The sequence below is a fragment of the Chiloscyllium plagiosum genome, chromosome 7, assembly GCF_004010195.1.
Source record: "Chiloscyllium plagiosum isolate BGI_BamShark_2017 chromosome 7, ASM401019v2, whole genome shotgun sequence".
NCBI lineage: Eukaryota > Metazoa > Chordata > Chondrichthyes > Orectolobiformes > Hemiscylliidae > Chiloscyllium > Chiloscyllium plagiosum.
Window position 1 is genome coordinate 20,176,151 of NC_057716.1, and position 24,998 is coordinate 20,201,148.

Sequence of the window (24,998 nt, forward strand, 5' to 3'; positions counted from 1 at the left end):
TTCGATGGCACAAACAAAAAGACCATTTCTTCGACCAGAGAGCTGCAGGCTACCATACTGCACCAAGTATCACCACAGCTCGGAAAGAGCTCTTCGCAAAGCTAAGTCAGCTCACTGGGACAGTAGTTAATCTGTTAGCTTAGAAATCAAAGTGCATTTCATTGGATTCCAAGCAGCCTTCTCATGAACACAACGCAAAACATTTTTTCCCCAAGAAAAGATTTACTGAAATACATATAGGCCTAGAACAGGAATTTTAAAAAAAGTGAATGAGCACGAATGAGCAAAATGCTCAGCGACCTCATAACCAGCCACCCAGTGTCTCCCTTCAAGCCAAATGTGTCCACAACACTGCTTATTTCTGAATTTTGTGTCAGGTTTAGGAAATGCTTCATTGCATTCGTTAGGTCTTTATCTTAGACATAGACAGGTAGCATTTTAATCAAAATAATTATAAGCAAACTGCATTGTTAAGCTCATACTTTGCTCTTTAATAAATTGAATTATTTTAGCATTTAAAACGGCTCTTTACTCAATGACCATTTCAACAAATTTTTATTTATTAATCATTCTGTAGAAATGCAATCATCTGAACATAGACATACCATAAATCTTTGTGCAATGTTTATTATAAGTACTAGATTCTATGATGTGCAGAGCAAACCAGGATACTACTGAACCAGAGTTGAGTGATCATGCCTGTTTATTCCGAGAGCCAATTTCATTAGGAGAGAACTAAGTTTAAAATTGCAAGCACATGTTAATACAGATCCAGGTGATTAAAATTACATATTTCAAGCACTTCCAAGATCAATTTTAAAACAAGTCTGATAGGTACCTAACATCAGAATGCTTACGCTGCATTAGTTGCAAGCAGATAAGTTTCATTAAAATATTAATTCTACATGCTTTTGTAACATTTTACAGGCATGTAGGAATATTTTTGTGTAGAAACCACATTTTTGTATAAAAGAGAGACTATTAACCATTCTGAACATAATTTTCAACCATGGAGAGATCTAACCAAATACCAAAAGAGAATTTTAATTTATGGAGAGAGGAAATTCTAGTTAAAGGTAGTGAGCAAAGATGTTGTCCTTGCTGCACAATAGAAATTGCCCAAATTGTAGGGCACATCTGTCCAAGAGAATAACTTTTAGAATGACGAAAAAAATGGATTGTTTTCAAAATCATAATAATGGTAGGTTTAATGTGCACTATTATTGGTTCTATAATTCAAAGTCAATTGATTAGAGGTGATGCCAGATACCTATAATTTTTCTTCAAAAGCTTGCACCATTTCAAACTGAGTTCTTTCACATTTCAATTCAACACGAGACATCTACAACCACAAACTGCTGACCATTTGTACCACTCTGCCATTTGCATCATGCAAGCCTGTGCCACACATGACTCAAGTTATCTTCTTCACTTCACCATTCCAGTTCTCTCTCAAATTCTTCAAATGCTTCAGAAAATATGACTGTAGTTGTTTTTGCTGCTCAACATGGTACCAGATGCTGCACAGTCTGTTCCATACCCATAATGAACTTGGACATTATGGGTATGGAACCCATAATTATTACCCATAATAATAGGGCAAAACAATAAGATGAATGAAAGAAGAGAAATAATTAGCAGCATATATATGATATATGGCATGGATAGTCTAGGGAAGCGATTCCCAAACTGTGGGTCATGACCTTTAATACAGGTGATCAGAACTCTGGGCTTGATCTGAAATAGCTACAGCTGCAGTGGAACCCTGACTGTGCTAAAAGCTGCAAATCTCTTGAATTAGGACATAGAACATAACAGCGCAGTACACTGTTTAATCTTTTGAGGCTCAATTCCCACTTCAAAAACAAAACATCAAGAAAGCATGCCATTAAAAATCTTGAAGATTAAATATATTGCCTCCACCCTGATCTCAGCTTTCAAACCACTCTTGGCAGATTCTTGGCAATTTTAGCTTTGAAATAGGATTTCAGTGGAAAGTCAGTTTGGGAAGCACTAGCCTTGGCCAAAGTTCTCATCTAGGACAGGAATTAAGACAGATTAGTGAAACACCATAACGATCTTAATTCTACAGAAAGTTATGCAGTGAAATCACAAGTCAAACTAAGACAACCTGAAATGCTGGTTGTGGCAAAGTCATCAGCCAATCCCACCCTGATAAGTTCCAGAGCAGTGCCTTCAAATTAGAAGAACTCACATGGTCTTGCCTTACAACTTAACCATTAATAAGAATCAAATCATTATGAGAAGAATGGAGATTGAGAAACATATAAACCATGATCGAGTGGACTAATTCCGCTCCTATATAGTCTAACTGCGCCCACCAACTGCTGAAGAGTTAGAGATCAAAACCTGTAATTTTAGCCAAACCAAAGTTCAATTTGCAGTCAACTGAAGGTAAAGTGAATTTGATACAGCAAGTCAAACACCAGTGTGAAGAAAATAAAGCAGATATCACAAATGAATGGGATATCCCACCAGTGTTTGTCAACCACTCTGCAGCACAAAAGGAACATCTTTAACAGTCTGACAGACAGGCATTCTATCCAGGTAGAGAAGAATGTTAAAGACAATTTGAGCAGAGAATGTTCCCACCTCCCATCCAATCCTGTAAAGTGGCAGAAAGCCTGAACTACATAGAGCTCATGTGCAGCGAGAGATGGGTAGACTAATTCAAGAGAGCACACAGCATCACTTGCTGGTGCCATTGCTGGGGCAGTCTCTGTAGCAATGACAGATGATAGGCTAAATAGTCTTGTACATCCTGAAGAATGAAACTGACTTTTTCTTTTGAAAATGTTAATGAAATTGGACTGTTTTACTGTCTTTTACCAGATTGTTATTTGATGTCTAAAACCGAAACATGCAACAGTGGACAGCAAAGAAAGAAACACATCACTATGGTCTGCGCCAAAATGAAGGATGTCAACAAGCTGTCACTGGTGACAGCAAAGTCCAAAAAGCTATGCTGCTTTGCAAATGTCTAGAAACTGCCCATGCAGTAGGTGGCTTACAAAACCCATTTGGATGACCTCTAACACTTAATCACAGATTAAGAAAGTAGACAAAACATATCAAATGGAAGAAAAAGAATACCATAATTACAGACAACTGCACTGTGTACCCTAACATTTCTAGCTTCAAGAGGCCTCCCAAAACTATGACCAAAAACCAGCCAAGGGATCAGGAGTGACTGGAACCTAAAAGTCATCAGTAGCAGATCTGTTGGGTTATCAAGGGAATCGGTAATGAGTACAAACCACTGAGCAGCTAGAAGGCATTCATGATGAAAACTGAGTTGAAAACACAAAGATGCCACAATCACCAACTTCTGTCATGCTGGGTTTAAGCATGCTTTGACTGTGCAAGACACCAAGAATGAGTAGCAGGACTGCAAAGACAAGCAACCCAATGACAAAGTTCATCTCAGACCTGCAGGTAGCCGGCTTATAAATTCCAATGGAATCAACCATGGAAACACAAGCCAATGTGAATTATGTATCCTAAATGACAGATGGAACAACTACAAATGCAACATGTTCATCAAATGAAAAGGTTGACGACCTTAGTGATGAATGCTTGTTCACCTGTGTGTTTCAATCTTTCCTGGCATTTTTAAGTGGATAAAAAGCAATTGGTACAACACCGTACACATTCCAATAACTTTAGTTCAAGTTTCAGTGAGAACTGTTATAGCTCAATCTGAGGAAGAATAGAGTCACAGATGTACAACAGCAAAACCTGGATTTCTGCATTTCAAACATGCATATATAAAAGCCAGAAATTGCTGTCCCATTTACTCAATAATGATGAGCACTTATCAGTGCAAAATCCAGGTTAATCAGGTTATTTTGCTCACTGAGGAATAAATATTGCCTATACATCCAAAGGCAGGACAGAATCTCAAGTTAATTCAACTGAGGTTCATTCTCTCTCACACAACAGCAACTCCTCAGTACTATATAGGTTTGCATCAGCCCAGAATTCAGGATCAAATCTCTGGAATCTGGCTTGAACCGACAACCTCTACTCAAATGCATGAATGGCCACAGCTATGGACAATACCTTTGAGGTCATGATGTTGATACTTGAATGATCACTCCCATCAGCTGCCCCAAAATACAGTATGCACCTCCTTTTGGAGGTAAACATTGACATTTATTATATAGGGCTGCAGCGCAGGTGATCTTGGAAACACTGGTTGGTTTGGCTGTGTGAAGTCCAATGTCCAAAAAGCTAGAGAATGATAGGCTCCAAAGGATACTTCGACATATACACTAGCTCAAAAACAAACAGATGTTCTCTTAAACAGACAGTTACTGCTTTTCATTAAACTAAAGGATGCACAGACTACCCATTAGTCATTTTAAAAGGACCAGTTCTCAAAGTGCCATCATGCCTTCTCCTTTTGATCCTACACTTTATTTCGGTTTCAAATAATTACCCTATTCCCTTTGGAATACCACAATGGAATCTGCCTTCATGATACCCTGGCAGTGCATTCCAGAAGCTGCATGCAAGTCTTTCCCTATATCAGTTTTGCTCTATGACGTCAAACCTGCACCTTCTCAATCTCAATTTTACAAAATGAGAACATTTTTGCATTATCTACTGTTCAGACCTCTCTATTTTAATTACTTAATTCAGATGATCCTTCCACTTTCTCTTCTACAAGGAGAACAGTCATAGCTTTGTTAATCCATTTCAGGTTCAAACCTCTGCAGTCTTTCTAACGCCCAAGGCCAAACTAGTACCTCATACAAAGTCAACACATTGTTACAATCATAAATAATCCCAATACATAAACCTAAGGTAATTTGCATTTTAACTACTGGCTTAAAAACAGACAACAGAAGTAGACCATTTGGCCATTCAAGCTGATCATGCTAATCAATTAACTTAATTACCAGTTCCTGCTTTGCCCCATATCCCTTGATCCCTTTAGCCACAACTGCTATATCCAACTCCTTCCTGGAGTAATAAAATGCTTTGGCCTAGGCTGCTTTGTATAGAGAATTCCACAGGCTCACCACTCTCCAAGTGGAGAAATTTCTCACCACAGTCCTAAATTGTTTACCCCATGACCTTAGACTATGACCCCTACTTCTGGACTCTGCCATCCTTCCCACAACCACCTTGCCACCTCCTGTTATAATCTTAGGTTTTGAGGAGATTCCCCCCTCAATTATCTGAATTCCAGCAAATAATCCTAACCAATTCAGTCTCTCCTCATAGGTCAGTGTCAACATCACAGGAATCAGTCTGGTCAACCTGCACTGCACTCCCTCTAGAGCAACAGCACCCTTCCTCAGATAAGGAGACTAAAATAGCACAATATTCCAACATGGTCTCACCAAAGCCCTGCTCCTGTAATCTCACCTTTTGAAGGCCCACACACCATTTACCTTCTTTACTGCCTGCTACACTTGTATGTTTACCTTTGGTAACAAAGTGTAAAAGGTCATCTTGGTCTTATTGCACATTCCCCTCTCTCAATTTATAGCCAGATAATCTATCTTCCTGTTTTTGCTCCAAATTGGATAACATTTCATTGCATCACATTACATCACATCTGCCAAGCATGTGCCCACCTCACACTCAACACCTTCTTCATGGATTTTAACTTGGAGGTGCCAGTGTTGGACTGCGGTGGACCAAGTTAAAAATCACAACACCGGGTTATAATCCCAACATGTTTATTTGGAAGCACTAGCTTTCAGAGCGCCATTCCTTCAGACGTGGAGGTTAAGATCAGACACAGACTTCACACCTATTGCTTAAGAAGCTGAGTTATCTTGAGAATGTAATTTAAAAGCAGCTCTAGGATTTACATATCAAAGAACAGAAACCAGCATATCCCATTATAAAAGACGAAAGTTCTAATTTAGGATTGTTTACTATATGACATCCCCAAGACACTGGACTCCTTTGGCTATAAATTCTGTGAGCATGATCTTAACCTCTACAACTACCTGATGAAGGAGCGGAGCTCCAAAAGCTCATGCTTCCAAACAAACCTGTTGGACTATAACCTGGTGTTGTATGATTTTTAACTTTATGGACATAGTCACCCATGTCCTTCTGCACCTCTTTCAGAATTACACCCTTTATTATGTCGCTCCATGGGCTTCCTTCCAAGATGTAGAACTTCAATTCACTCTTTTGAACCTCACTTGCCACCTATTCACAACTCACCAACTTGTCTATGCCCTTTTGAAATTCTAAACTATCCTCCTCATGGTATAATTTCAAAATTTATGAACTATGTAAACCAAAGTCTAGACCATGAAAAGCCACTAGGAAAAGCACAGATCCAACCCTGCGGAATCCTTGCTATAAACCTTTTCCCAGCCTGAGAAACATCGACTAACCATTACTGTTTCCTATCAATTTTGTATGCATATTACTACTGAGCCTTTAATTCCATGTTTCAATTATTCCAACTCCTCTGCCCATTCCTGTAACTTAGTCTCCCATCAAGTTTTTAATCAAAAGTTATTTGTCCTCCTGAAGTTTACTGTGACTTCATTGTTTCCACATTTCCAAATTTTATGTCAACAGTAAACTTTGAAAATATATCCTATTAATCAAAGTTATTCACATATAGACAACCTAAAACCATCAACCATGGGAACACCACTGTATTTTACAGCAGCCTCAAATACAAAGATTGTACAATGCAAGTCCTGGTAGTTAACAGATACTGCATAATTCTATCCAGAATGAATTTACACTCTCGATAAAATGAAATACTTTTGAAAACAGGTCAAAATTCCCTTCTTGCACTTTTCAGAATACAGATTGGAACAAAACCTATAATCATCCACCCAATCATTTTAAAAAACAAAAACATCAATTCCCGCCTCAGGTGACTGACTGTGTGGAGTTTGCACGTTCTCCCCGTGTCTGCGTGGGTTTCCTCCGGGTGCTCCGGTTTCCTCCCACAGTCCAAAGTAGTGCAGGTCAGGTGAATTGGCCATGCTAAATTGCCCTTAGTGTTAAGTAAGGGGTAAATGTAGGGGTATGGGTGGGTTGCGCTTCGGCAGGTCGGTGTGGACTTGTTGGGCCGAAGGGCCTGTTTCCACACTAATGTAATCTAATCTAGCTAGTGCTACATAATTTCTTGATCCATTTCTAGCATGTGCCAAGAATTAACTCAAATTCAAATTCTCCCCATGGTTCCCTAAAATTAGGAGCAATGGCTCATATTTATAAGAGAACAACCAACAAAATGAAAGTACCAGGAACAAAAGGCAGCCAATTTTATAACCCTATTAATTCAGCACAATAGAAGAAATTACTGCACCCACCACATATCTAAAACTACATTACAAATGAAAATTAATGAAACTTTAGTGGTGAAATAAGACCACTCACTTTGTCATTCTAATATAATACAGTTGGCTAACCAGTGGCTCAGGGATCATGTTCAAATGTCAAAATGTGACATTTCTGTTCAATGCTTTTCTACAACACAGTTTCTAGCATGTCGTTACACTGGTTTTTCATTAACACATCTTTGAAATTCTTAGCTTTAAAACCCAACAAATAGCTTTCACGTAGATTTAGCAAATCCTGTTTCAGCCCACACGATTGAGGAATGGTTTTCAATAGCAGTTAGCAACCAATCTAGTTTACACAAACCTGTTTAAGATATCATAAAGCTCAATGTTTATGTGAACACTAATATTAGGAGCAGCTTAGTGGACAACAGCCACTATTATCTGCATTGACATGGGAAAATTGGCCAACTGCAAATTTTCTATAAGTTAGTTTACTGTACCTTAGAAGATAGGGGGGTTCTTGTAAAAAGAATGGGAAAATAAATTCAGAATTTCTTGCTACCAGCCCTCTTCTATATGTAGACTTCCATACTGCCCCTAGCAAGGGCACAGCATTCACCTTGGGACCAATCAGCACATACATGATCCCCAATGACTAATTGCTCCAGAAGGGCATAAAAATGAACAAATGGTAAGGTTGCAGCCCCTCAGGGTGCAGGCACATCTTGTTTATCAATACTATTAACTTTAATTCACCTTCATCTTCCAAATGAGTGGAAGGGTCAAAAATAAATAGTCTGCAGTATTGTGTGCTGTACAGTAATATGAAGTCAAGGCTGAGTGAAGGACAGATCTTGTCTGACAAATGTGACTGCATTTTTGATGAGGGGGCAGACAGTGGATGAGGGTCGTGCTGTAGATAAGGGTGGTGCTATGTCAGAGTCTTAGAGTCAGATGTACAGCATTGAAACAGACCCTTCGGCCCAACCCATCCATGTCGACCAGATATCCCAACCCAATCTAGTCCCACCTGCCAGCACCCGGCCCATATCCCTCCAAACCCTTCCTATTCATATATCCATCCAAATGCCTTTTAAAATGTTGCAATTGTACCAGCCTCCACCGCATCCTCTGGCAGCTCATTCCATACACGTACCACCCTCTGTCTGAGGAAGTTGCCCCGTAGGTTCTTTTATATCTTTCCCCTCTCACCCCAAACCTATGCCCTCTAGTTCTGGACTCCCCGACCCCAGGGAAAAGACTTTGCCTATTTACCCTATCCATGCCCCTCAATTTTGTAAACCTCTATAAAGTCACCCCTCAGCCTCTGACACTCCAGGAAAACAGCCCCAGCTTGTTCAGCCTCTCCCTATAGCTCAAAACCTCCAACCCTGGCAACATCTTTGTAAATCTTTTCTGAACTTTTTCAAGTTTCACAACATCCTTTTTAGGAAGGAGACCTGAACTGCATGCAATTGGATGTTGTATTCTTCAACTTTCAGAAAGTATTTGATATGATGTCACATGGAAGGCTGGTTAGCAAATTAGAAATATTGGGGATTGATTAGCTATTTCATTGTATAGATTAGAAGTTGGCTAAAAGATAAAAGAAACAGAGATTAGGTATTGGTGGGCAATTCTCAGACTGAAAATAGTGTTGGAATTGGGACTCTTATTTTTATAGACAATAGGTACAGGAGTAGGCCATTCTGCCTTTTGAGCCAGCACCACCATTCATTATGATCATGGCTGATCATCCTCCATCAGTATCCTGTTCCTGCCATATCCCCATAACCCTTGATTCCACTATCCTTAAGAGCTAGATCCAACTCTTTCAAGAAAATATCCAAGAGACTTGGCCTCCACAGCCTTCTGGGGCAAGAGCATTCCATACACCCACCACTCTCTGGGTGAAGAAGTTTCTCCTCAACTCTGTTCTAAGTGGCCTACCCCTTATTTTTAAATTGTGTCCTTTGGTTCGGGACTCACCCATCAGCAGAAACACGCTTCCTGCCTCCAGAGTGCCCAATCATTTAATAATCTTATACGTCTCAATCAGTTCCCCTCTCAGCCTTCTAAACTCAAGCGTATACAAACCCAGTTGCTCCAATCTTTCAACGCATGATAGTCCCGCCATTCCGGGAATTGACCCGGTGAATCTCAGCTGCACTCGCTCAATAGCCAGAATGGCTTTCCACAAATTTGGAGACCAAAACTGCGCACAATATTCCAGGTGCGGTCTCACCAGGACCCTGTACAGCTGCAGAAGGACCTCTTTGCTTCTATATTCAATTCCTCTTGTTATGAAGGCCAGTATGCTATTAGTTTTCTTCACCGCCTGTTGTACCTGCAAGCTTGCTTTCATTGACTGGTGTACAAGAACACCTAAATCTCGTTGTACTGCCCCTTTACCTAACTTGACTCCATTTAGGTAATCTGCCTTCCTGTTCTTGCCAAAGTGGATAACCACACATTTATCCACATTAAATTGCATCTGCCATGCATCCGCCCACTCACCTAGCCTGTCCAGGTCACGCTGTATTCTCATAACATCCTCATCACATTTCACCCTGCCACCCAGCTTTGTGTCATCAGCAAATTTGCTAATATTACTTTTAATACCTTCATCTACATCATTAACATATATTGTAAAAAGCTGCGGTCCCAGCACTGATCCCTGCGGCACACTACTGGTCACCGCCTGCCATTCCGAAAGGGAGCAGTTTATCACTATTATTCTTTGTTTCCTGTCAGCCAACCAATTTTCAATGCATGTCAGTATTTTGCCCCGAATAATTTTGCTCACTAACCTCCTATGTGGGACTTTATCAAAGGCTTTCTGAAAGTCCAGGTATACTACATCCACTAGATCTCCCTTATCCATCTTCAGAGTTACATCCTCAAAAAATTCCAGAAGATTAGTCAAGCATGATTTCCCCTTCATAAATCCATGCTGACTCTGACCTATCCTGTTACTGCTAACCAGATGTGTCGTAATTTTGTCCTTTATAATTGACTCCAGCATTTTTCCCACCAGAGGTCAGACTAACTGGTCTATAATTCTTTGTTTTCTCTGTTCCTCCTTTCTTAAAAAGTGGTACAACATTAGCCACCCTCCAATCCACAGGAACTGATCCTGAATGTATAGAACATCAGAAAATGATTACCAATGCATCCACGATTTGTAGAGCCACCTCCTTCAGTACCCTGGGATGCAGACCATCCGGTCCCGGGGACTTATCAACCTTCAGACCTAAAAGTCTCTCCAACACCATTTCCTGCCTAATTTAAATTCCCTTCAGTTCAGGTCCTTCAGCCACTATTACATCTGGGAGATTGCTAGTGTCTTCCCCAGTGAAGACAGATCTAAAGTACCAATTCAACTCTTCTGCTATTTGTTTGTTCCCCGTAATAAATTCACTCATTCACGGGCCCAATTTTAGTCTTAACCATTTTTTTTTTTCTTTTCACATACCTAAAAAAGCCTCTACTATCCTCCTTTATATTTTTGGCCAGTTTACCTTCGTACCTTATTTTTTCTTTGTGTATTTCCTTTTTAGTTATCCTCTGTTGTTCTTTAAAAGCTTCACAGTCCTCTGATTTCCCACTCATCTTTGCTATGTTATACTTTTTCCCTTTTGTCTTTATATGGTGCTTAACCTCCCTCGTCAGCTAAAGCCACCCATGCCTCCCCTTAGGACCTTTCTTGCTTTTTGGAATGAACCGATCCCGCGTTTTCTGCATTATACCCAGAAATATCTGCCATTGTTCCTCCACTACCATCCCTGCTAGTGTATTGCACCATTGAACTTTGGCCAGCTCCTCCCTCATAGCTCCATAGTTCCCTTTATTCAACTGAAATATGGCCACTTCAGATTCTACTTTCTCCCTTTCAAACTGCAGATTAAAGCTTATTGTATTGTGGTCACTACCTCCTGATGCCTCCTTTACTTAGAGGTCCCTGATCAAATCCGGTTCGTTGCACAACACCAGATCCAGAATTGCCTTCTCCCTGGTAGAGTCCAGCACAAGCTGTTCTAAGAATCCAAATCGGAGGCACTCCACAAATTCCCTTTCTTGGGGGTCCAGTACCATCTTGATTCTCCCAGTCTACCTGCATGTTGAAATCCCCTATAACAACTGTAGTAATAACTGTAGTAATATCAATTTCAGCTCCTTATTCAACTTACACACTACATCCAGGCTACTGTTTGGGGGCCTGTAGATAACAGTTGAAACTTTATTGCTGGAACAGCACAGCAGGTCAGGCAGCATCCAGGGAACAGGAGATTCGACGTTTTGGGCACAGGCCCTTCTTCAGGAATGAGCAGAGAGTGTTCAGCAGAAGATAAAAGGTAGGGAGGAGGGGCGTGGAGGAGGGGCGTTGGAAATGTGATAGGTGGAAAGAGGTCAACGTGTGGGTGATAGGTCGGAGTAGGATGGTGGCGGAGAGGTCAAGAAGAAGACTGCAGGTCAGGAAGGCGGCCCGCCGCATCTGCTCCCAGGAGGACCAGTTCAAAATACGTACAACACAGATGGCCTCCTTCTTCAAGGACCGCAATTTCCCCCCCGACGTGGTCGACGGCGCCCTCCACCGCAATGTGATAGGTGGAAAGAGGTCAAGGTGAGGGTGATAGGTCGGAGTAGGGTGGAGGCGGGGAGGTCAAGAAGAAGACTGCAGGTCAGGAAGGCGGTGGCTGGCTGGAGGGATTCGGCTGAGACAAGGTGGGGGGAGGGGGGGGATGAAGAAACTGGTGAAGTCGAAGTTCATCCCCTGTGGTTGGAGGGTTCCCAGTGGGAAGATAAGACGCTCCTCCTCCGACCGTCGCGTTGTTGTGGTTTGGCGGTGGATGAGTCCAATGACCTGCATATCCTCGGTGGAGTGGGAGGGGGAGTTGAAATTCTACCCTTAGAATTTCTCAGCTCTATCCCATACTGACTCTACATCCCGATTCTAGGTCCACCCGCGCAAGGGACTGAATATCATTACTTACCAACACGGCCATCCCACCCCCTCTGCCTGTCAGTCTGTCCTTACGATAGCACGTATAGCCTTGAATATTAATTTCCCAGGCCCTGCCCACTTGAAGCCACATCTCAGTTATCCCCACAACATCGCAACTGCCAATTTCCAAATAAGCCTCAAGCTTATCCACATTATTTCTAATGCTTGGTGCATTCATATATAATATTTTTAATTTGTTACTCCCCTCACCCTTCCTATCAATCCCCATTTCACTTTTGATCTATATAAGTGATTTGGAGATAGATAGTTTAAAGTTTGCAGTAGACACTAAGCTACAGAGAAAAGTGAAATTGTGAAGATGACACTGAATGACTTCAGAGGGACATTGTCCATTTCGTCAAAACAATAAAATACCTGGCAGATAAATTTCATGTAGGGTAACTGAGGTAATGCATTTTGGTAGAAGGAATACAGGGACAATACAGGTTCAAATGGTAAAACTTTCAGGGGCACTCTTTTGAGGTGGTACAGACACGTGCTGAATGACGACCTCCTGTACTGTAAAATTTTATCATTTGTTTCCACCAAGCTTGACTGCAAATGCTCTAAATCAGAGGTAGAATTGAAAACCAGTTGGGTAGATTGCATGACATGACACTCAAGATTTGGCTTGTGCTTAGAATCCCTCATTAGATGGATATAAATCGCATTAAAACAAACTGCATTATTGCTATGTTTAAATAAAGGCACATTGCCCTGCAGCATTTAACATTGTCAGAAGTGCCAGGATTAAAATCTGAGACCAATTGGAGTAACACAAAGTGCAAACCCTTTAAATTATGGAACTGCGCTTACTTTGTCAAATAACAAGTTTCAAAATAGGCTGCAATCAAATGATTTTTCTCCCATGGAACAGTTAGAAATGAATACATTACTTTTATATCTGTACTTTTAAACTTGAAAGGTACATTGAAACTGAATCTCAAATGCCCACAGGAAAAAAATCTGATACTTGTTTTGCATTCAAAAGGAGTCCATCACAGCCTTAGTATGAGCTTCTAAAGGAGCTGACTCATTGCACAATACTTCTATTTAAGCAACAGTCATCTTCTGCATATTTACTTCAATTTTTGTAGAACTGTTGACTGCCAATTTCACTTAGAACCATCCTAATCTTCAACTCACTGATCACTTCTACATGTAAAGTGGATATTGTGTCACACAGCACTTAATCATAAAATACAAGAGCTGAATTATGCCATTCAGTGCATTGGGTCTGCTTCCCATTCAATTAAATCACAGATGAACTGATCACCCTTAAATTCACTTTCCTGTTTTTTTTCTCCACAAAGCTTGCTTTATCTACTGATCAAAATTCCACCGATCTTGGTCCTGAACATACCTAATGACCCAATCAGTACAGCCCTCTGTGGTAAAATATCCCACAGATTCATAATCCTCAAAAGAAGTTTCCACCTTGTCTGTCTTAAATGGACAACTCTTTATTCTGAGATTATGCCCTCTGATTCTTGAAATTCTCTCAATGGGAAACCAATTCTATCTTGTTTGATTTTAATCTGAAATTCCCAGGTTCAAATAGCAAATCTTTACAAGTTTGGTCATGGTTAGCTTTTTAATTTGTAGTATTTACTGTGTGGATGCATTTCAAGTTATTAGTTTTCTCTTACCTTGGAGGTGCTTTCAGTAGATTTGGGAAGAAATGTACTAACAATTTTGTCTCCAGATGATATTACAGCTTTACCTATTGTTGCCTGAAATAGAGAATACCAGAAATGTTACCACAAAATTTTGTCAGGATTGAGAAATTTAAAAGGTTCAATTCAGTAAGTGATTAAACAAAGAAGCTGTTCAAAACAGCCAAAAGAATTTCAGAGGGTCGAAAAACGTTCACAATTGAGTACATTGATGCACAGGCAGAAATAAGACACGATCATTCAGCTTCACTTCTTTTCTCAAAGGGATATTTAGTTCAGGTGCTTTGATGACTAAATTTGAATTACGTCAAGCAAATTGTGAAGGACATCTGATCCACTCATTGTAAACAAGATTCTAATTTAAAGCATGTACTACATACCTTAACTGCTATGAATATAACATGTTCCAGTTGAGCATTAATAAAGAAAAGAAATTTTCACAGGCCTTGTAAGATTCAGAACTTTTATCTTCATATAGTGAGTGGACAATACACATAACCAGAGTTATTGTGGTTATCAAAATGTATGCATAATTAATTAGGAATGTCTGCAATTTTCAAAATGGAATCTAACTGGAGTGAACACAAACTTACCTTCATTACAATAATCAAAAGATACCTCAACCTGGCAGAAGACATTTCACAATATTGCTCTTTCATATGATTTCCTTCAAATGAGAGCTTGCAAGTTTGATTTTTGACATTAATTCTAATTGAGAAAAATGATTTGCCCTTCAGCATTCACAATAATGGAACAAGTTCAAACATTTAGAGAAATTGAGATGAAATAGGATGAGGCAGGTCATCACCTGACCTTAAAAAGGGAACATATTTTAAATGCAACTTTTCTGTTCAATTATTATCTGGCTCTAGAAAAATATAGAAAATATGCAATATTAATTTAACATGACCATTCATACATATTCAGCTGTTTAGACCAAACTCAAAGTCCCTCTAAACCCTCTCCTCCTCTCACGCACACCTTTAATATATCTTGGACCAAATCATTTGGTTATCCATCATACGTGTTAAATTTTATTTGGATTTATGTTCCCAAAATGAGCCTTAGTACATTTTTACCACACCATCAGCATTTCTTAATTTTAAGTTACTCTTGTTATGGTTAGAATCATACACAATACATAACTATGTAGCAGAGTGACTTAATTCAAATTTATCAAATTCAAAGTCAGTGACATAAGTGATTGAAATCCAAATACTATCAGAACTACTGTAATCCATAAGTAATCTAGTAGGAATCTAAATTCGAAGGAAAGGAAGCTTTATTATGTACTGTGTGGGGTGCAAAAATCATGACTATTGAAAGTACAGTAACATTAAGGATGAAAGTGATCAGGGGCTCAATGGGCTAATATAGGGTCTTCTTTTCTAACCTGCTCTTGCAAGTTCAACCACCACCACAGAGCAGAGCCAAATTAGATTAATTACTTAGTGTGGAAACAGGCCCTTCGGCCCAACAAGTCCACACCGCCCCGCTGAAGCGCAACCCACCCATACCCCTACATTTACCCCATACCTCACACTATGGGCAATTTAGCATGGCCAATTCATCTGACCTGCACATCTTTGGACTGTGGGAGGAAACCCACACAGACACGGGGAGAATGTGCAAACTCCACACAGTCAGTTGCCTGAGGCGGGAATTGAACCCGGGTCTCTGGCGCTGTGAGGCAGCTGTGCCACTGTGCCGCCCACAAATCTGGACAAATGATGCACTTATAAAAAGTGCATCATTTGCAGAAAGCTTCCTTATAAAAAAAATCACTGACAATTCAGCTACTACCAACAGTTGTTTACTCTGCTGTCCTTTTAAAAGAAAATCAGAACAATGTTGTCAAAATCCTGGACTAAAATGCTTCAGTGGTGAGACCATGCAAATAGGAAGATAGAAAAAATTATCCATTTAATGTAAAACTAGTTAGTTAGTTAATTAGCTGCAAAATGCTTCACAAATTGTTTTTCTTTTATTTCACACCAGCAACATCCCTGCATTAACTGACAAAAGTTCAAATGCAATACCGAACATGCCAAGATTATAACTCAAAAATTGATACGGGCGATGAGTCCAAATCTAATCCAAGCTTTTCGCACCAGGCGTATGATTTGCAGCTTTTTCTTATTACATCATGTACCACACAGAGCTGCGACCTAAAACAGTTAACAAATGTGCATGTCCTGTAGATAAAGAGCACTAATGGAAAATTCTACCTTGCGCTTCATTAAGCAACAAGCTCATTCTAATACTTCTGTTGTGGCCTTCTAGCTAAAACCAATATTCAAAAGCAAGCAGCTCAATATGTTAACAATGGCCACCTCTCTCCCCACACATTCCACCACTGCACCTTCCCCCACCCCCAAGCCCCTCACCAAAAGCTGTCTATATCTGATTTTATGTATAATACCATCTGCTATTGCCATCAGCAAAATATAATGGAATGAGTCCTTTCTAGGGCCTATATTACTGGACAAAAGGAAACCAAAGGCTTTATATAGTTTCGAATTTGACAATGCTGTGTACCACTGTGGTATCAGACAAAAAAAAACAATTCTGTGCAATTTAGTTACCAAAAAACAATTTCGATCATGAGGTTTAAGGTACAAGTTAGTCTGCTATAAACACGCCTTTCGTCAACACGAATTCACTATAATGCGATTGATGAATTGGGAATACGGTTGCTAAAGTGCAAGCCAGATGAACTTGGAGGAACAGATATTAGCCAGACTATCATGTCTGTTCTGCCATTCAATGGGATCATGGCCGATCTGAATCTTCAGCTCCACTTCCCTACCTCATTTCCATAACCTTTCATTCTCCTACCCGATTAAAATCTTTCTATGTCAAGATTGAATACAGAGGGAACCTCGATTATCCGGGATTTGATTATCCGGAATATTAGATTATCCAGCAAGGTTGCAAGGTCCCGATGCTCGGCTAAACTATGCTAACCGGCATTTGATTAACTGAACAAAATACTGCCTGGCTGTGTCCTTCGGATAATCGAGGTTCCTTTGTGTACTGAATGACCCTCTATAGTGAGGAATTCTACTATGCTAAAAAAAATTCCATGTCTTAACTGGAGCAACCGCTTACTGAGAGATTTTAACCCCGAGTCCTAGGCTCTTACAAATGGTTAAAAACTAAAAGATGTAAAATAATTAAGCAGGACAGAAATAGGAAATGTGAATAAAATACTAAAAAAGGAACACATCAGATTAGGTTGAGTTTTTGTTCCATATAAATTTGTATAATCAATTGCAGACAGATTTCACTCAGGTGTTGACAAGGCACCCATGACAGGGACATAATTGAAAAACTGTCTGGATGATAAACTCAAATCTACCAGTCTATAGGAAAGATAGAGCAAAATGGAGGACAAGTAGTAGTAGCCTCAATGATTAAGGACAAAATGTTTTCCATTTTAAGGGAGGAGATAGCCGGGAGGTTAAGCAGACAGAGACTTTATGGAAAGGACTAAAAGAATTTAAGACTGTAGTAAGTTATGCAAAGGCCCCCCAGCAGTAGCTGTGAAGTTACAATTTGTATAAATACAGACATTAAACCAGTATAATCGCGCAGTGAGTTTTAACTTTTGTACAAATTAATGTGCTAGCCTGCTTAAACCAAAAGGTTGCAAATAATTTTCTGAAATAAGGCTACAATCAACAATTGGACATGCGTTACTGGGTTTACTAGCAGAGTAACTTGAATTTAAAAGTCAAATATAGTGTGCAAACACCTATCAAATGGCAATGATAACATGATAAAGTTCAGTATAGCAGCTTGAATGTGTAAACAGTGCTAAGATTTAGGTAAGGTTGACTTCAATGGAATGAAACATGCTATTTATAATAAACTGAAAAAACCTGCTAATGGGTATAGCATTAAGGGCAGGTGATCTAAACAGTTTATACCACTAAATGAGTTCTACCTCAGACAATAAAATGAAAAGGTTTTTAACATGTAAACCATAGATTTTGATGCAATGGAAAGCTACCATGAGTGACAAAGCACGTTGAATGAGTTATTAAAATGTATTGAAAGGAAACTTGGAAGGCATACAAAATCAACACATTTACAAATACATTGAGGTCAGACACCATAAAAGCCCCTTGAAAATTATTGGTGATGTTATCAGCTAAAAATAGAAATTGCAAGCATGCTGATTACTGGGAGAATGTTTACAATAGAGAAAAAATGCAGCAGGCCAAATCTAAGAAAAATATGAAACACTGACAGAAATTCAACATTAATGCAAGTAAAATAATAATGAAGAAATTAATGCCAAAAGATCATCAGTTTCACAGATACGACGGCTTTAACCTCAGAGATAAATGGAGGCAACATTACAAATGCCCAACCTACGATCTTTCAAAATTCTCTTGCTGCAGAAAATATCCCTTTAATGGTGCATCTTATGCAATTATTTAGAAATCCTCTAAATAACTGCATAAGAGGGAAACCCAAGGGACCAGACTAGTTAGTCTAAGCATCAGTTACCAGAAATTCAACCAGAGTTCTAGCACAGACTTTAATGGATAGGTCACGCAGGACACATTTGTTGAATGTTATGAAGTGATGCTTAAAGTGGTGGATAGAGGAATCTGACTAATGTTAGTCATTCGAAGAGAGCCATATTGGATTAAAAATATTAACTTGGTTTCTCTTTACACGTTGCCAGACTTGCCGAGGTTCTCCAGCACTGTTTCTATTCAAAAAGTTTGGTCGCAACAGATTGTTAGCTAACATTGAAGCTTATGAATTGAAAAAGGTAAATTACAACTTGGCTAGAAAATTTGATAGAAGTGGAATAGTGGACAAAAACTAAATCATTGTACATGTTCTGTGCTGTACAGGACAATAGTGCACGAGGCCTCAACTATTCGTGACATTCATTAATCACCATGTTGAGAAAGCCACACTTCCAAACCTGCTAGTTACACAGACATAAGCTGCACTGTAAGTAGTGCACACACAAGTATTAACTTATACAAATTAATAGATGAATTAGGTGAATGTGCAAAATGATGCAAGTGTGGGCAAATGCAAGATAATCCACTTGCAAATAACTGTTACAAAAGATAGATGAAAGGATTCTCTAAATGGTGAAAAGTTAGAAACTGGAGGGCTCATAGACAATGGAGATCAAGTACAGGGGAACCTCGATTATCTGAAAACCAGATTATCCAAAGGAGATAGAGGTCCCGCTAAAAACATTACATCAAAGACGTGTTTCCAACAGTGATCGTGTCTTTTGTTTACAGTGATTAAACAGGCACCATCTCCAAATGATTTATCTCTCTCTCTACACTTTTCTTGGAGTTCTATAGAGGGGTGTACAGTCCGGCTGCCCCGGAGAGGAGGGGCGGGGGCAGGCGGTGCTGGATAGGTTTGGGGACAGGGCTCACACGTGCTGGTAGTCTCCAGAACGAGGAGCAGACTTTAAAAACTCAGAGCCCCAGAGGAAAGGCATTTAAATCGATTAACCGAATAATCGATTATCCGAACGAAATAGTGCCTGCCCATCTCATTCGGATAATAGAGGTTCCCCTGTACATAGATCACAAAAGAAGTCATGAACAGGTGCAGGGAACCATCAAAAATCTAATGGAATGTTGATATTTTTATCAATGGGAAGTTAAACAGAGCCTGTAAGAATGCAACTGGAGTACTGCCAGCATTCTTGGTACAATACTCTGCTTTTCTCTCCATTGGTGCTGCCAGACCGGTTATGTTTCCAGTATTTGTTTTAGGAAGAACATACTGGCAGTAAAGGAAGCAGGGCACAGATTTATCAGAATCAGAGTTAAATTATGAGGAGAGACAGTAGAATTAAATTAAATTCCCTAAAACTTGCATATTTAAGAGGTGATTTGACCAAAGCCTTCAAAACATCAAGGGCAATAGATTGAATTGACTTAAAAAACTTTTGCTATTTGAGTGTTTGAGGTCAAGGGGGCATTGCTTACGTATTTCAGAAGTGAAATCATGAAATACTTCAATGGATGGGAGAAGTTTGGAATTTTGCATCATTGGCATTTGTGGAAAAAGATATTAATTTTAGAACAGCATTGTATTATCTGAAAGGGAGATGCAGTGGTAATGTCACTAGACTAGTTACAAAGGCACAAGCTAATGTTCTGGGGACATGGGATAAATTCCCAGCAAGACAGTTGCTGGAATTTAATAAATCTGTTACTGAGACCAGCTTTATAAATCCGTGACCATAAAAATCATTCGAAAAGGTGTGTACAAATCACGTTAAAAAAGGAAAGTCAGCTGTCTTCACCCATTCTGGCCTACAAGTAATTCCAAACCTCAGCAGAGTAGCGGACTATTAAATACCCTTTGAAATTGCTGAGTAAGGCAATTAATTCAAGGGCAATCAGGGATGGAGAACAAGCACTGGCCTCATTGGCCAAGCTCAAATCCCATTAAGTAGTGATATAGTCTCAGGTAAATAAATAGGAGTTAGGCTATATCACATCAATTTATTTACTGCATCCGCTGCACCCAATATGGCCTCCTCTATATTGGGGAGAAGGGCCGCCTACTTGCGGAACGTTTCAGAGAACACCTCTAGGACACCCGGGACCAACCAACCCAACCACCCTGTGGCTCAACACTTCAACTCCCCCTCCCACTCCATCAAGGACATCCAGGTCCTTGGACTCCTCCATCGCCAGACCATAGCAACACGATGGCTGGAGGAAGAACACCTCATCTTCCACCTAGGAACCCTCCAACCACCCACGTCCCTCCTCTCTACCTTTTATCTTAGCCTGCTTGGCACACTTTCCTCATTCCAGAAGGGCTCATGCTCATGCTCCTTGGATGCTGCCTGACCTGCTGCGCTTTTCCAGCAACACATTTTCAGCTCTATATCACATCAACTACAATTGTGTTAAATGGTCTGTTAGTGGTGGCACGCATAAGCTTCCATTATACAGTTTACACTAAATTATTGCTTTCTGACAGTTCTCAACTGCTCATTGAATTCTTTAGTTCACTAGTGGCACTCCAGTGCAGTTCTGACCAAGTATTTCACTTCCAGAGATGCCATCCTTCAGTCATGTTAAATCAAGGCCCTGGTTACTCTTTCTGGTGGATGCAGAGAATCCCCTAGCCCTATGATTTTGTACACTGTAAACCGATTAGAGTCAGAGTCATAGAGATGTATAGCACAGGAACAGGTCCTTCGGTCCAACCCGTCCATGCCAACCAGATATCCTCCTTGTCAGCACCCGGCCCAAATCTTTCCAAACCCTTCTTGTTCATATACCCATCCAGATGCCTTTTAAATGCTGCAACTGTACTAGCCTCTACCACTTCCTCTGGCAGCCCATTCCACACATGCACCACCCTCTGCGTGAAAAAGTTGCCCGCTTAGGCTCCTTTTATATTCTTCCCCCTCACCCTAAACTTATGTCCTCTAGTTCTGGACTCTCCCACCCAAGAGAAAAGACCTTGTCTATTTCCCCTATCCATGCCCCTCATGATTTTATAAACCTCTAAGGTCACCCCTCAGCCTCTGACACTCCAGGGAAAACAGCTCCAGCCTATTCAACCACTCGCTGTAGCTCAAATCCTCCAATCCTGGCAACATCCATGTAAATCTTTTCTGGACCCTTTCATGTTTCACAACATCCTTCTTATAGGAAGGAGACCAGAATTGCACGAAGTCCTCCAAAAGTGGCCTCACCAACATGAACTCCCAACTCAATGCTTTGACCAATAAAGGAAAGCATACCAAATGCCTTCTACCTGTGACTCCACTTTCAAGGAGCTACAAATCTGCACTCCAAGGTCTCTTTGTTCAGCAACACTTCTTAGGACCTTACCATTAAGTGCACAAGTACTGCTAAGATTTGCTTACCCAAAATGCAGCACCTCACATTTATCTAAATTAAACTCCCTCTGCCACTTCTCAGCCCAGTGGTCCATTTGGTCAAGATCCCACTGTAATCAAAGGTAACCTCCTTCGCTGTCCACTACACCTCCAATTTTGGTGTCATCTGAAAACCTACTAACTCTACGTCTTATGCTCACATCCAAATTATTTCTATGAATGATGAAAAGTAATGGACCCAGCACCGATCCTTGTGGCACTCCACTGGTCACAGGCTTCCAGTCTGAAAAACAACCCTCCACCACCACCCTGTCTTCTACCTTTGAGCCAGTTCTGTATCCAAATGGCTAGTTCTACCTGTATTCCATGAGATCTAACCTTGCTAACCACTTTTGTGTGTGTTTCAAGACACCCAGCACTTCCTCCTCTGTAAAATGGACATTTTTTCAAGATGACACCATCTATTTCCCTACATTCTACATCGCCCATGACCTTTTCCACAGTAAACACCGATGCAAGATACTCATTTTGTATCTCCATCTTCTGTAGCTCCCCACAAGAGCTGCCTTGCTGATCTTAGAGGGGCCCTACTCTCCCTAGTTACCCTTTTTTCCATAATGTATTTGTAAAAACCCTTTGGATTCTCCTTAATTCTATTTGCCAAAGCTATGTCCCCTTTTTGCCCTCCTGATTTCCCTCTTAAGTATACTCCTACTTCCTTTATATTCTAAGGATTCACTCGATCTATCCTGTCTATATCTGACATATGCTTCCTTTTTCTTCTTAACCAAGCCCTCAATTTCTTTAGTCATCCAGCATTCCCTATACCTACCAGTCTTTCCTTGCACCTTAACAGGAACATACTGTCTCTGGACTCTCATCTCATTTCTGAAGACTTTCCATTTTCCAGCTGTCCCTTTACCTGCAAACATCTGCCCCCAATCAGTTTTTGAAAGTTTTTGCCAATACTGTAAAAATTCACCTTTCTCCAAATTAGAACTTCAACTTTTGGATCTGGTCTATACTTTTCCATCACTATTTTAAAATTAATAGAATTATGGTCACTAAGTGCTCCCCCACAGTCACCTGCTGCCTTATTTCCAAAGAGTAGGCCAAGTTTTACACCTTCTCTAGTAGGTACATCCACATACTGAATCAGAAAATTTTCTTGTGCACACCTAACAAATTCCTCTCCGTCTAAGCCCTTGACACTATGGCAGTCCCAGTCTACGTTTGGAAAGTTAAAATCCCCTTACCTGCCCTGACTTAATGTTCATTGATTTTTGGTTTTATCCTTTCCAAGCAAAAAAAAATTCTTCACCAAAAGAATTATGCAATAAGGTTCAGGCTTTAATACAAAATAACTTTACCAAAATCAAGTACAGTACACCAATCCTAATAGACATTTTTAAATTAGTTTAGTTATGTACAAATAAAGACTACAGTCACTTATAATCTAAAGCAAACTCCGTGCACCATCATTTACTCCACACCCATTAAACCTTCATCTAAAACTCAAATTAGATACCTAAAACATTGAAGATTACCCATTTGATTATAGTATTACTTTGAAAAACTGATCACAATTTAATTGAAGTCAGGCACTACTAAAATCCCTATTCATAGAAACCTAGTTCTTAGTTCTTAAATGAACCACCACCCTGACCTTTATTCAGAAAAACCACATGGGCTATCATTTTACTTCAAAAGGTGATCAAGGAAGTTCATTTCTGTGCCTTGACCAATAGTTACCCTTCAAGCTACAACATTAAAACAGATTAATTTGGTTAGTTTTCCATCACTCCTCATACAGAGAGCACATTTCTTTTTCCACAATATTTTATTGCCTGTCAAGAATTTTAAAGTCTCAATTCGAGGTAGAATATTATGGATTGATTACATTTCTGCTTCTCATGGCCCACTGATGCCCAGATTTAAGTTGCTAGAACTATTAAAATTCAATCCTGTTTAACATATTGCTAGTGCTTTGCAAAGCAATAGAAGATTTTGTCAACAAGACGACTGAATTTAGTCTCCATTAATTGTTTGATGGATCCTATGAATTCTGTCTTGAACAGAAAGATTGTTAAGGATGCACAAATTGACTGCAGCAGAAGTGTGGGGGCTGGCAATGGCAGCAACAGCACTGACGTGGCTCCTGTGATCAAAGTGTGTTCTGAGGGAATAGCGGCAGCGAGTTAGCAATGACTGGTGGCCTTAGAAAAGAAAGTCATTTACCTTCTGAACACAAGACTTAAAATATGAACGTTTCTCCTTCTTGGTGTGATCATGCAATTTTGTTTTTCTATTTTTTGCATCTAAAATGGTTGTTTTGGTTTTGTACCTCAGATGTTTGTTAATTCTGGTTTTTGTATCTAAGATGGCAACAAAGAATGGCGACAAAGAATGGCGACTTTGTACACTTTGCATTGTACTCCTATATCCCTACGCTTAAGTACAAATGACAATAAAACCTCATGTTAATTGTAAATTTTGAAAATTTCATCACTGCTCACAATTCACAAGATACAGCACGCTATCTAAATACAGTAAAACCTTCAAAACATCCAAGCTTGAGGTGACGATGGCAAGGAACATTTGCTTCTCCGTCACACAATGATATCATCAAAAGAAGCAATCTAATCATTGCCTTCCCAAACATTACCTATCGACCAGACATTGAATTGGACCAAGCATATACATACTAGAGCTATAAAACCAGGTCAAGGGCTCAGAATTCCAATGTCTGGTCAGAAGATCCTCAAGTCAGGGATAGGATAAAATATTGCTAACATACATGGACTAATCCAACTGAAACACTCAAGCAGCTGGATATTATCCAGGACAAAGCAGCCTGCTTAGCTGGCACCCCATACCCCTCTTTCAACATAACTCATTTCACCACTGACAAGAACACCACCTACCATCTGGAAGATGTATGCCAGCCACTCACCAAATCTCTTGTGATAGACCCACCTAAACCAAAAGACGTCTACCACCAAGAAGGAAAGCATTAGCAGATGCATTGAAGCACCACTACCACCATATGTTTCTCCCTAAGACACTCGGCATCCTGACTCTTCACTACCATTGGATCCAACTTTATACCTAACAGCACAGTGAGTGCACCTACCAGTCATGAACTTTAG

At 40.0% G+C, this 24,998-nt stretch overlaps 1 protein-coding gene across 21 annotated transcripts in view; it reads right to left on the minus strand.

Annotated features, from left to right (window-relative positions):
- Positions 1 to 24,998, minus strand: part of pcbp3 (poly(rC) binding protein 3) — a 149,390-nt gene that overhangs the window by 55,643 nt on the left and 68,749 nt on the right. For 20 of the 21 annotated variants that reach the window (XM_043693192.1, XM_043693188.1, XM_043693195.1 and 17 more), the window contains one exon: positions 13,956 to 14,039. The exons of the other annotated variant lie outside the window; for it this stretch is intronic. The gene's annotated coding sequence lies outside the window, so the exon portion shown is untranslated. The remainder of the gene's footprint in view (positions 1 to 13,955; positions 14,040 to 24,998) is intronic. 21 annotated transcript variants of the gene reach the window in all.